Source organism: Oryzias melastigma, linkage group LG24 (assembly GCF_002922805.2).
Source record: "Oryzias melastigma strain HK-1 linkage group LG24, ASM292280v2, whole genome shotgun sequence".
NCBI lineage: Eukaryota > Metazoa > Chordata > Actinopteri > Beloniformes > Adrianichthyidae > Oryzias > Oryzias melastigma.
Window position 1 is genome coordinate 18,900,200 of NC_050535.1, and position 10,557 is coordinate 18,910,756.

A 10,557-nucleotide genomic window follows, 5' to 3' on the forward strand; every position below is an offset into this window, starting at 1 on the left:
GTTGGCCCTCACACATTTTCACCTCATCAAATCTGGCCCTGTTTGCAATAAGTTTGAACCCCTCTGCTTTAAGTCTTTAAAAAATGTTGAGAATGTGATGGATTCGATGTAATCTTGTTTACCAGAGAGGAATTACTCAAGATGATGCTCAGCGACGAACGCAGATACAGGAAGTCAGATAGAAATTAATCAGGTTGTTCAGACATGCTGGAGTCAGCGATGACACATGAAAAAAAGAATTGAATTAAAGAAAGGATAATAGAATAACTTTGTCCTTAAATGAAATGGTCTTAACAAGGAATTTGTTTCAATCTGTTGCAAATACTTTCCAGCCGTTTCTATGCATAATGAAAATGTAATAATGATTCCCATAATTATTAAAATTCATACCTAATTAAAAAAATGTAAAAAAAAAATAAATAAAAGTGTTTGGTTTGTCTTACACAGCACACCTCTTTAAGCCATATTTACCAATAAACATAATTATACTTTTCAGGACTTCTGCTTCTTCAGATTCCCATCATGCAACTTTTTTTTTTTACTTTATTAAATTTTATTTAAAAACATTGTTTTGTCTGCAATGATTTGCACCTCAGTTTACATGGAAATAACTAATAACTCTTGTTTGAATGCCTAAGTTGATTCATCTAAAAGTTTAAGGAACCGTTCTACATACAGTGACCCTCTGGTCCAAACCGTCCAGAGAGAAAAGGTGTCCCAGGTTCGTGAGAAATACTATCATGGGGTACTGGAAAAATAAGCAAATGCTACACGATGAAACACATAATCTGAAAAAGTGCAAAATGATAAACCAGCTGCATGGGTACATGAGAACAATAAACAATAGTAAATGTGATAAATTAGCCTAATAAAACGGTCAATGAACATGTCAGGAGTGAGTCTTGTTTTTATTGGTTTAGTTTGTGGGAAATCAATACGTCTGAAAGTGTTAAGCATTGCAGCAAATCTAAATTTTTTAACTACATTTTTCTTTTCTTTAAAAAAAAGTGTTGCTCTCTTTACTTTATCACACTTTTGTTCTGTGATAAAGCATTATAGTCATAGCTTTATTTTTTGATAAACAGAACGATCCCCATAATAATGTTTCATCAGTTCCTTGTGCACGTTGTCAAAAGACTTGACCTACATATTTCTGTTTAGATTCACAGAAGTTTTTTAATGTCATGTTCCATACTTCTTTTCTCTTCTATTGTCAACATTTTTTTCAGTTATATCAGTTTTCAAATTTCTGTGGGAAACAATGGAAATTAAAATAATTGAAATGGGTCTAAGTTCTTTTTTGCTAAAAGTTACTGTAATAATATATTGTTTTTGATAAGTTATTCTTTCAAAGAACCATTCCAATGAAAAGGCAGTTTTGGAGTTGTTTTCACAGCTTTTTCCTCACAATGGATGACATATACAAAGAAAATAAAGAGTAAAACTGCATTTCTGAGTTTTTTTTGTTTTTTTTTAATTATTATGCCGAATCAGGAGTGCACACATAAGGGGTGATGTAGAACCTGCATCAGCAAGCCACCAGCTCCCTGCTCTGCTCCATTCTGATACATCCACTTACAGACAAATAGATCCCTGAACGTCTCCAGCATTGCAACATGAGTGGAATTTAGGACACAGACAGACATTACAAATGACTGTTCATTAAGGTCTCCGTTTTCCTCATCCGACCAGGCATCTGGCTCAAAACTGGCTGGATATCTACCGTCAGAGACATCTAGGTCCAAGTACAGCAGGTTTATTAGTTCAGACAGGAATGAAGGACAGCTAAAAGCCCACAAAGCTAAATCGGGGTCTGACAGGCAGAGATAAATAACAAGCATGGGGTCATCAAAGAAGAGAACTAGAGTTGTCAGAGTTCAGGTGAAGGTCAGGGCAGGCAGCAGGCAATCAGAGATGAAGCAAGGCCAGGTACAGATAGAAACACTCAGTCGTGCCGCCAGGTTGGCACAAACAATACTTCACACTGTGTGGTTCTATGCGCTGCTCAAGAAGCCGGTGGGTGATTGTCAGATTGGAGACAGCTGAGCACCATCCAGGAACTGTTCGCTGGGGTTGCTGGGAGATGTAGTGCAGTCATTACTCTGGAGATGGCGCCCTCCAGTGACCAGAGGGGGAGACAGAGCGCTGACTCCTGACAGCTACAATACTGCTCACCATTTTTGATGCACCACTAATGTTAACTTGAAGTTGTGAGGGGCTGTAGGCTAGCAGGAGAAAACAAAGGGATCATGGGAAATGAGATAAGGCTTACTCCGTGTCAATGGTCACACCACAACTCAGAGATGATTTTCCAATTAACACCTGCTGCTCTGCAGAAACTATATCCAAAAACACACTACAAATTCTATAAATTTAGGCTATAAACTACTGGGAACACTTTGACAAGGAAGGTCATGAGAGAACATGTAAAAAAAACACTAAAAGTGCCATTTTCATTGGAGTGGGTTTTTAAGCTTTTAAAGTATCTTATCATGTTTTTAATAAAATAATTTCAAGTAACTCAACAAAGCAATAGCAATGGAGCAGATGTTTTTTCTCCTGATAAATTGAGTTAAACAGAGAAAAAATGTAGTCGGTTAATAATAATAATACATGTAAAACAACAGGATTATGAAAAAATATATGAAACATTCCTCATTGGATTCCCTATTGACAATTTCATCAGACACTCCTCTGTCCTGTGACCTGTTGATCTACCTTTAAAGGACTGTTTGTCAGCAGATCTATCATTGATTCACAGATACGTGGAAAAAGATTGTAAACATGTTCCATGTGACAAAACTACCCATCAGCTTTTAAAATGTCAGAAAAGCTTACTCATAGGCGTAACAAAATCTAACAAAAACTTCTAGCTTCTAATGAAAACATTTTTAATAAATGGATTAAAAAGATGACATCATCCACATAAATAGATAACACTTACTTGAATAATTATCCCTTGAAAAAGAGATCAGTGGATCTCAATGGGATTTTTTTTGTGGTTAAATAATGTCTAAATGACAAAAATCATTGCAAAACAAACATACTCATGAATCCACATTCTACACAAAATCTCCCAAAGGACAAGTAGTAAGAAGTCTGATCATTCAGATTCTAAATTTAGAAAAAAAAATTCAGACAGAGACAGAAAATGTGGTCAGGCCCCAGAAGAGGTCACCACATTCAGGAAGTCAGAAAATATAAAAGGCCAGCATGTCGCTGAATGACTGAAGGACAAAAGTGCAGAGTTAAAATGAAGAAAGTGGAACATTTGAATGTGATCCGCCTGCAAGTCAGAAGACCTTTAAGGTTTGAAAAGTGTTTTCTTGGAAGGTACAGCTGCTGATCTGCTCAGATTGAAGACAGCATACGTGATATAATCCTACATTCTGTAAAAGTCAACTAGTTTTCCCGTGGTGACCACATAAAAGTTTACTTTTGGCACTAATTAGCACAAAATCAAAGACACTTGTAACACACCTAAAGCTAAACTCGTTCATTTGATGTGATTACATAACTGACGGGGTGGGAAGAAGAGACGGTTTGAGCTGAAAACTTTACGCTGATTGAAAGACATATTCACTTGTGCACATATTTAGTGATCTAATATAGACAATAAATATTAGGACAATATTTTGTACCTACTCCCAGCCAGCAATCAGTCACCATGGGTAACTCAGACCTAAACACACTGTGAGGGTCTGCTGGGAACGCCTGATTGACTTGTTTCAGCTTAGATTTTGTTGTTTACAAATTTGTACAGTTTTTTATGTCTGTAACTAACACAAAAGCAACCTAAGGAAGCCTGCTCGAGAAATTATCTCTGGCTTGCACGGTTCCATTACTGAGAAGCGCATGCTCCTGTTTTCACTGTTTTCTTTTTCTTCCATGTGTGATTTCAATGCAGTCCTATTTGTAGGCTGTTAAACATTTTGCCCACCAAAGAGCCGGCACACTGATCCAAATCACTCCATTGACTGGGAGAAGAACTACTGGGACTGACAGCTTAGTCATGTCTGTTATTTCCTCACTCTTACCCTTCCTTGGTGGGATGGGAGCTCTAGAGATGGACAGTCTAATCTGAGCCCGACAGAGGCATGCACCCATGTTAAAGTTGTAATTCTAGAATGACACCTCCTCTAAATGTCGGCATACGCGTGTATGATTGCTTTTTCATCCTGCGATTCAAGCAGAAAATTAAATCTTAGAAGAAATGTGTTTCCTTTCAGCACAGAGCCAAGGGTCTCTAGAGTCTGCGGCGGGAAGAGATTTCACAGGCGGTACTCTTCTCTGCATCGGCTGGCTTCTCTGTTGGGTTTGTTCTCAACCTGAGAAGCCGGTGATAATGAATGTATCAAAGAAACACCCTTTTCCCCGTGGTGCTGCAGCTTTCTAGGTGAGGAGAAACAAATGAGCCTTTGTTGTGAAGTTGCTTAACTTGTAGAGAGATATTGGCAATTGAACTCTCCTTACAGACGCTGTCAAATCAAAATAGGTCTGCTACTGTCTTAGAAGTGAGATCTTCAGCTGCTGGGGAGAAAAGTCAGTTATCATAACCTCAGAGGAGGAGGATGTCATTGACAGACTTTAATGTAAGGACATGTTCTATGATGACTTTAGCATTTGCAATCAAAAAGTTTTGACAGTTTTATCAACGATAGATGAAAACACAACACTAAAGCTATGGACTAGTTGTTGTTCATTTCAGATTGACCCATTTTACTAACTTTAACTCTTTAACACCAGAGCTCCAGAGTATTGTAGGGCTGCCACAATTAGCCGACTAATCAATGACTAATCAACTATTGAAATAGTCAACGACTAATTTAATTGTCAATTAGTCGATACTTATTATATGGAGTCGGAGTGCAGTAAAGTTGAAACTTATAGTGGCATCATGCTAGCTTTTTGGACTCGTTTGACATTTATTAAGGTTTTTTAGGGTAATTTGGAGTCTAACCAATATTTCAGCTACATGCTAGCTGTTTTGGCTAATTTAGTTTTTTTCAGTTTTTCAAGCTAATTTGGATTTTAGCTAATATTTCAACTACATACTAGCTGTTTTGGCTAATTTAGGATTTGTTTTCAATTTTTCAAGCTAATTTTGAGTTTAGCTAACATTTCAGGTGCATGCTAATTATTTTGGCTAATTTAGGATTTTTTCCATTTTTTGAGCAAATTTGGAGTTTAGCTAATATTTCAGCTGCATGCTAGCTTTTCTGGCTAACTTAGACTTTCTTTTAGCTTTTTAAAGTTTTTTTAGGCTAGTTGGGCATTTAACTTATATTTTAGCTGGCTATCAGCTTCAGTGTTTTTGACTATTAGCTTCAGCAATTTCAGCTATCAACTTCAGCATCTTTAGCCACCAAATTCAGCTTACAGCACTCACACTATAGGATTATCACAGGTAATGCTATATATCTAGTTTTTATTTAGTTTAAAGCTAATGGTGGTTAAGATGTGCGCTTTACATCCAGTTCGCACATGACCCGATTAGTTGACTAATCGGAAAAAATAATCGGTGATTAATCGACTATTAAAATAATCGTTTGTGGCAGCGCTAGTGTATTGTTAACATGATCAATGTGATTCCAGTACTACTAGAATGACGTTGATCATGTTAACAGTTTAAAAGTTACAGTATGTTAAAGATTTTGTGTTTAGGGTTAAAGACCCTCTCTGATGTTTTTTTAATCAATTTTCAATGCATTCCCAGTTGTCTTTTAATTATATTTTTGTCATTTTTAGCCAGAATTAAAAAAAAAAAGTCATTTTCTAGGACATGCAAAAAAGTCACATGACGGGGAACAACACGCTTAAAACACCATAAACATCTTTTCACAAGTTAGTGCAAGAAACTGCCATCAAAATAAACTTTTACTTTTTCAGGCATTAAAATGCAAGATGCTTAATTTTGTTTTTGTTTTTTTCAACCTGAAAAACCTCTAAGTGGTGATTCATCTCAACTGTGGGAAATAATCATTGCAGATAATTTACCATTTAGACAAAATAAGGTCAGGAGTCTCCAGTGAGCTGTTTCCATTAAACCAATGTAAAGCAAAAACATGTTTTTGCTATTAGATTGCATAGGGGAAACATGACAGCCCCTAGCTAGGTGTTTGCAAATGAGAGCTAATTTTATGACCATAAATACATCCACATAAATTGGAGAAAAGTTTGGAGAGAGCACTGAAAGTGCAAAAATAGTTTCCTCAGCACTGTAAGGTAAAAAAAAAAAACCCATCTTATTTCATCTACCCTTTCGTTTTCTGTTACAGAAAACTTCATAGGAAAAACAATAATTCCAGTTACAAGTTAACTTTCACTTGTGAAGATAATGTCCATTAGTTTGATGTATTTTCACTCATGTTCTTTTTTTATAACTTTCTATTCCTCTTTGACACAATAACATTTGGTTCTGTGTGATTATCTACAGTTGTTCTAATTTAAGTAAAAACCTCTGTGAATTTGTTTCTGGTCATTTGTTTTTGCAACTAAAGGGAAATTACTCTCAATGATCAAACTGATCATTTTTCTTTTGAGAAAGATAAATGGCCAACTAGGTAACTTTCCCTTATGTTATATAAATCATTGCAAAACTAATAAAATAAAAGCTAAGAAGGAATTTATATCTAATGAAATTAAGACAGATGCAAAATAAAGTGGCTTGTGCAACAGTGATAGTAGTGATGCATATTTGTGTGAAGGCTTTGTAAGCATTCACACTATAGAGATCCAGTTTCTCTCTATTATTCCTTATTTATTCTTCCGTACCTTTTTTGGTTTGTAAAAACTCAATCACACTTTCAGCAATTTCTGCTGTCCTGGTATCAAAACGTTCACCTTGTTAAGGAAATTCCTGCTTGTAAGTTTTTCATTTTTTCACAATTTTACGCAATTTATGCAATTTTTCAGCCCCACTAATAATGAATAGGAACATTTTCAAATTTCTACAATTAAAAACATCCAGCATGTTCAGTACAGTCATACTTTAACTTGTGCAATTATTGACATTTTATGCAAATTTTGCGTTTTTTTTTCATTTAATTCTTCAAATATTTGTGCATTTTCTGCAAGTTTGGTATCAAAACATTCAGCTTGTTCAGGACATTCATGCTACTGCAGTTTTTAAGGCTAATTTTGAGTTTAGCTAAAACTTTAGCAACATGCTAATGTTTTTTTTTTAATTTGGCCTCTACTGAAGTTTTATGGTCTAATTACGAGTTAAGCTAGTATTTTAGCCACATGCTAATGTTTTTGGTAATCAGGCATCTATTCAGGTTTTTTGAGCTAATATGTAGTTAAACTAGTATTTTAGCAACATGTGAGCTTTGTCAGCTAGCCTATTTTGAAGAGTTTTTCCTTTTTTTGTCAAATTTCCGAGAATTTTTCTTGCAGTTTAAGAAAATTGGTTCAATGGTCTATCTCGTAATTTTTTCAGGGAGTTTTCCACTCATTTAGCAACTTTAGTATTTTGCAAATTGCTTTAACATTGTCAGCAAATTCATTCAGCAATTACAGTAAATTACTTCAGCAAACATCTTCAGCATATTCAGCATTCACACAAGCATTTTTGCAGGTAATTCAACTTTTCAAGTTTAATTTTTGAGTCCAATTCATATCGATACCGATGTGGTTGCATATATCCATTCATTGATCTTCTTGTCTGCCTAGTCCCTTTTGGGGTCGTGGGGCCTAACTCGGCTACTGATGGGCGAAGGGAGGGTCTACCCTGGACAGGTCGCCTGTCTGTCACAGGGCTGCATATATCATATTGGTAGTTTGTAGAAGCAGAGGCAAACTGCAGCCTGTTTGGCCTCAGCAAGGAAACGCTTGATGTCCACCGCTGCATTTGCATCGCTGCATTCACTGTGTGACTCTTGTGGATGCATCCGTGTATGGTAATACGGCTGTCCAAAACCCCAAAGGTTGTTCTGTGGTGAAGCTGCTTCTGTCACCGTCTGATAAAATATGTAAATTCACTGAATATTGTTTAGACTGATTTAGAACTAAGAAGACGAACCTGTGAATGCTGACAGCACTTCCCTATTCATTCTCATGCTCAGCGCATTCTGGCGTTACCTTGGCAACGACATCTCATTCGTTTGCATTTGTTTCCAAACACAATAGTTTTGAATTGAGGTTTTAACAAAGTGGTTGTTGCCACGATTTGAACGTTCTCCACTTGAAATCTTGTTTTCAAAAGTGTTGCTCATATTTGTAGTTTTTTAACAAACCTGACCCCTTAAAACCACCAAAACCAATCAATAAACCAATCAATGAAAAACATCAAAACAGATGATTATGAGTTGAGCTAATCTTACGTTATCAATAAGAAATAATAAATAAAGAAGATCTTAGTTCATCTGCACTGTCTAAAATACCAACAATCATGAGTTTCAAAACCTCTTTAACCAGCACTCCGATGGGGAAGTTGAACTTTACAAAGTCATCTTCACCATCTCTAAACACCCCGACATGAGCAACTCATTAATTATTTATGTAAACAAGCAATTGAACGTGTGCATCACATAGAGAAACCAGTGTGCATGCTTGAATAATTTATTGGGACAAAGAGTTCCGTCCTTGTTTCCTACACCAACACCTGAAAACAAAACAAGAGATTTTTCTTCCCCTGCTACAAATCTAAACTGCTTTGGGAGTTCTTTTGTGTTTTTACTCCACAGGATTTGGTCTCAACCAATTTGTGTCCTTGGACACATGCTTGGAGGTGGGGACTGGTGACACTGGTCACCACTAAAATGTTATTGGTTACCCCAGAGGTAAGATTTGTGCTGACTTGTTAAGCTGGCAAACTCTGGTGTGGATTAAATTAGTAAACGTGGTTCAAATGAAAATTGAGTTTTGGTTCACTTGCAAATGAAGCCTGGAGCTACCAGTTAATGCATTTAGGATGATGCTATAAGGAAACGTTGTTGTGGATTTCTCACTTAGAATGTATGAAGACACAGATGATGTTGAGGAATAAATCAGGTTTATTTATTGTGAAGAGATCTACAAAAACATCAGTAATCATGTCTCCACGTTTGGGTTTATATGATTATTATTAAAAGATTTTCTTGGCACAGGGGCTGTGTCTGTATGACAGCAGCTTCCACAGTGTTTCTGTGTCTCTGTGTCTGAACTTGAAGACTCTCCGTCTTGTATTAAATGAGGGGGAAAAAATAAAATTAGGAGCCATTTTTCCTTTTTATAATGTCTAGATGAGGCCTGAGCTGGCATCCTCCAACCCACGCATATCAAGCGAGTGAGCTCCACCGCCAGAGAGAAAGCCGGCGATCTGTCCAGAGTGTGTCCCACCTTCACCCCAAAGTAGCCGGATGATCTCTGCAAACCTGTGGCTCCAAAGGGGAAATGGAAAAGATGGAGGTTCAGAACAAAAACACTCGCTTTGGATTAATATTCTACCCGTTAATTTAGTCACTGAAAACGTCACATGCCCAAAGCTGAGTTCCTGATTGGTAGATGCGACGCAGCGACATGTCAAACTTAAAATATTTAAATATTGGCCGCGCCGCCCAATTCGCACCTTGCTGCTCAAATCAAGCTGCTGGCAGACCTTTGTGCCGCGTCCGTCGCTCAAATCACCGCGGGACTTCAGATCGCCTCATGTCGAGTCTGTTCCATTGACTTGACATTGACCAAACTGGTTGCCTCCGCTGTGCGAATCACATTCGGTGTGAGTGCACCTTTATGGTTGCAAGCAGGGAGCGTGCTTTGTTACTGTGTGCGCTTTAAACTGAACCTCCTCTGAGCGAGCAAGCTTCCGGACTTGGGAAAACTGGATCTCCCAGGAGAACTGTGACTCTCAGCGGCTCTGGGACGATGTGAGCTGGCAGAGGCGGCTTTTGAATGCAGAAACGCCGCTCCGCACTCCAGACAGTCCTCTGAAACTGTGCAAACAGTCATGAACTTGTGTTACCATTCATGTCCAGACAAAATAAAGGCTGATGTTATTCCCACGCATTGCTGCATCGCCCGCATGGAATTTAAGTGCATACAAGGCTAAATGTTCGTGGCTCCTACTATTCATTCAGTTAGTAAAGAACTGGATTTAGAAAATTATGCGTGAACAGTTACTTAAAAATATTATTAATAATAACAAAAGCACACTCAGAACATCATCTCACTCAAAGTTGGAGCTTTGTTTGTTTACAACAGAACTCGCTACTTCTTCTTCTATGGCCGTTTCCAGTATTTTACATACATCTGCGCATATCACAAGGATTTAATCCGATCAAACGTGTGTTGTATGTAAACATTTCTAACAATCTGATGAAGTTTTTAAGTCCTATGTACACAGTTCTACTCTAATCCGATCTTTGATCTGATCAAGGACACATGTAACCGCAGCTACTCAGCATAATCCACAGGAGGAAATTTGAATCTAAATCATTCTGATTGTGTGTTTTGATTGTCGTGTTCAACTGTTGCAGTTCGGATCAGGTGTTTATTCTGATTGCTTGTGTCCATGTAAACACAAACAGCCAGATATTAGCATCTAGAATCATTTTAATCTCAATACTACCATCTTCC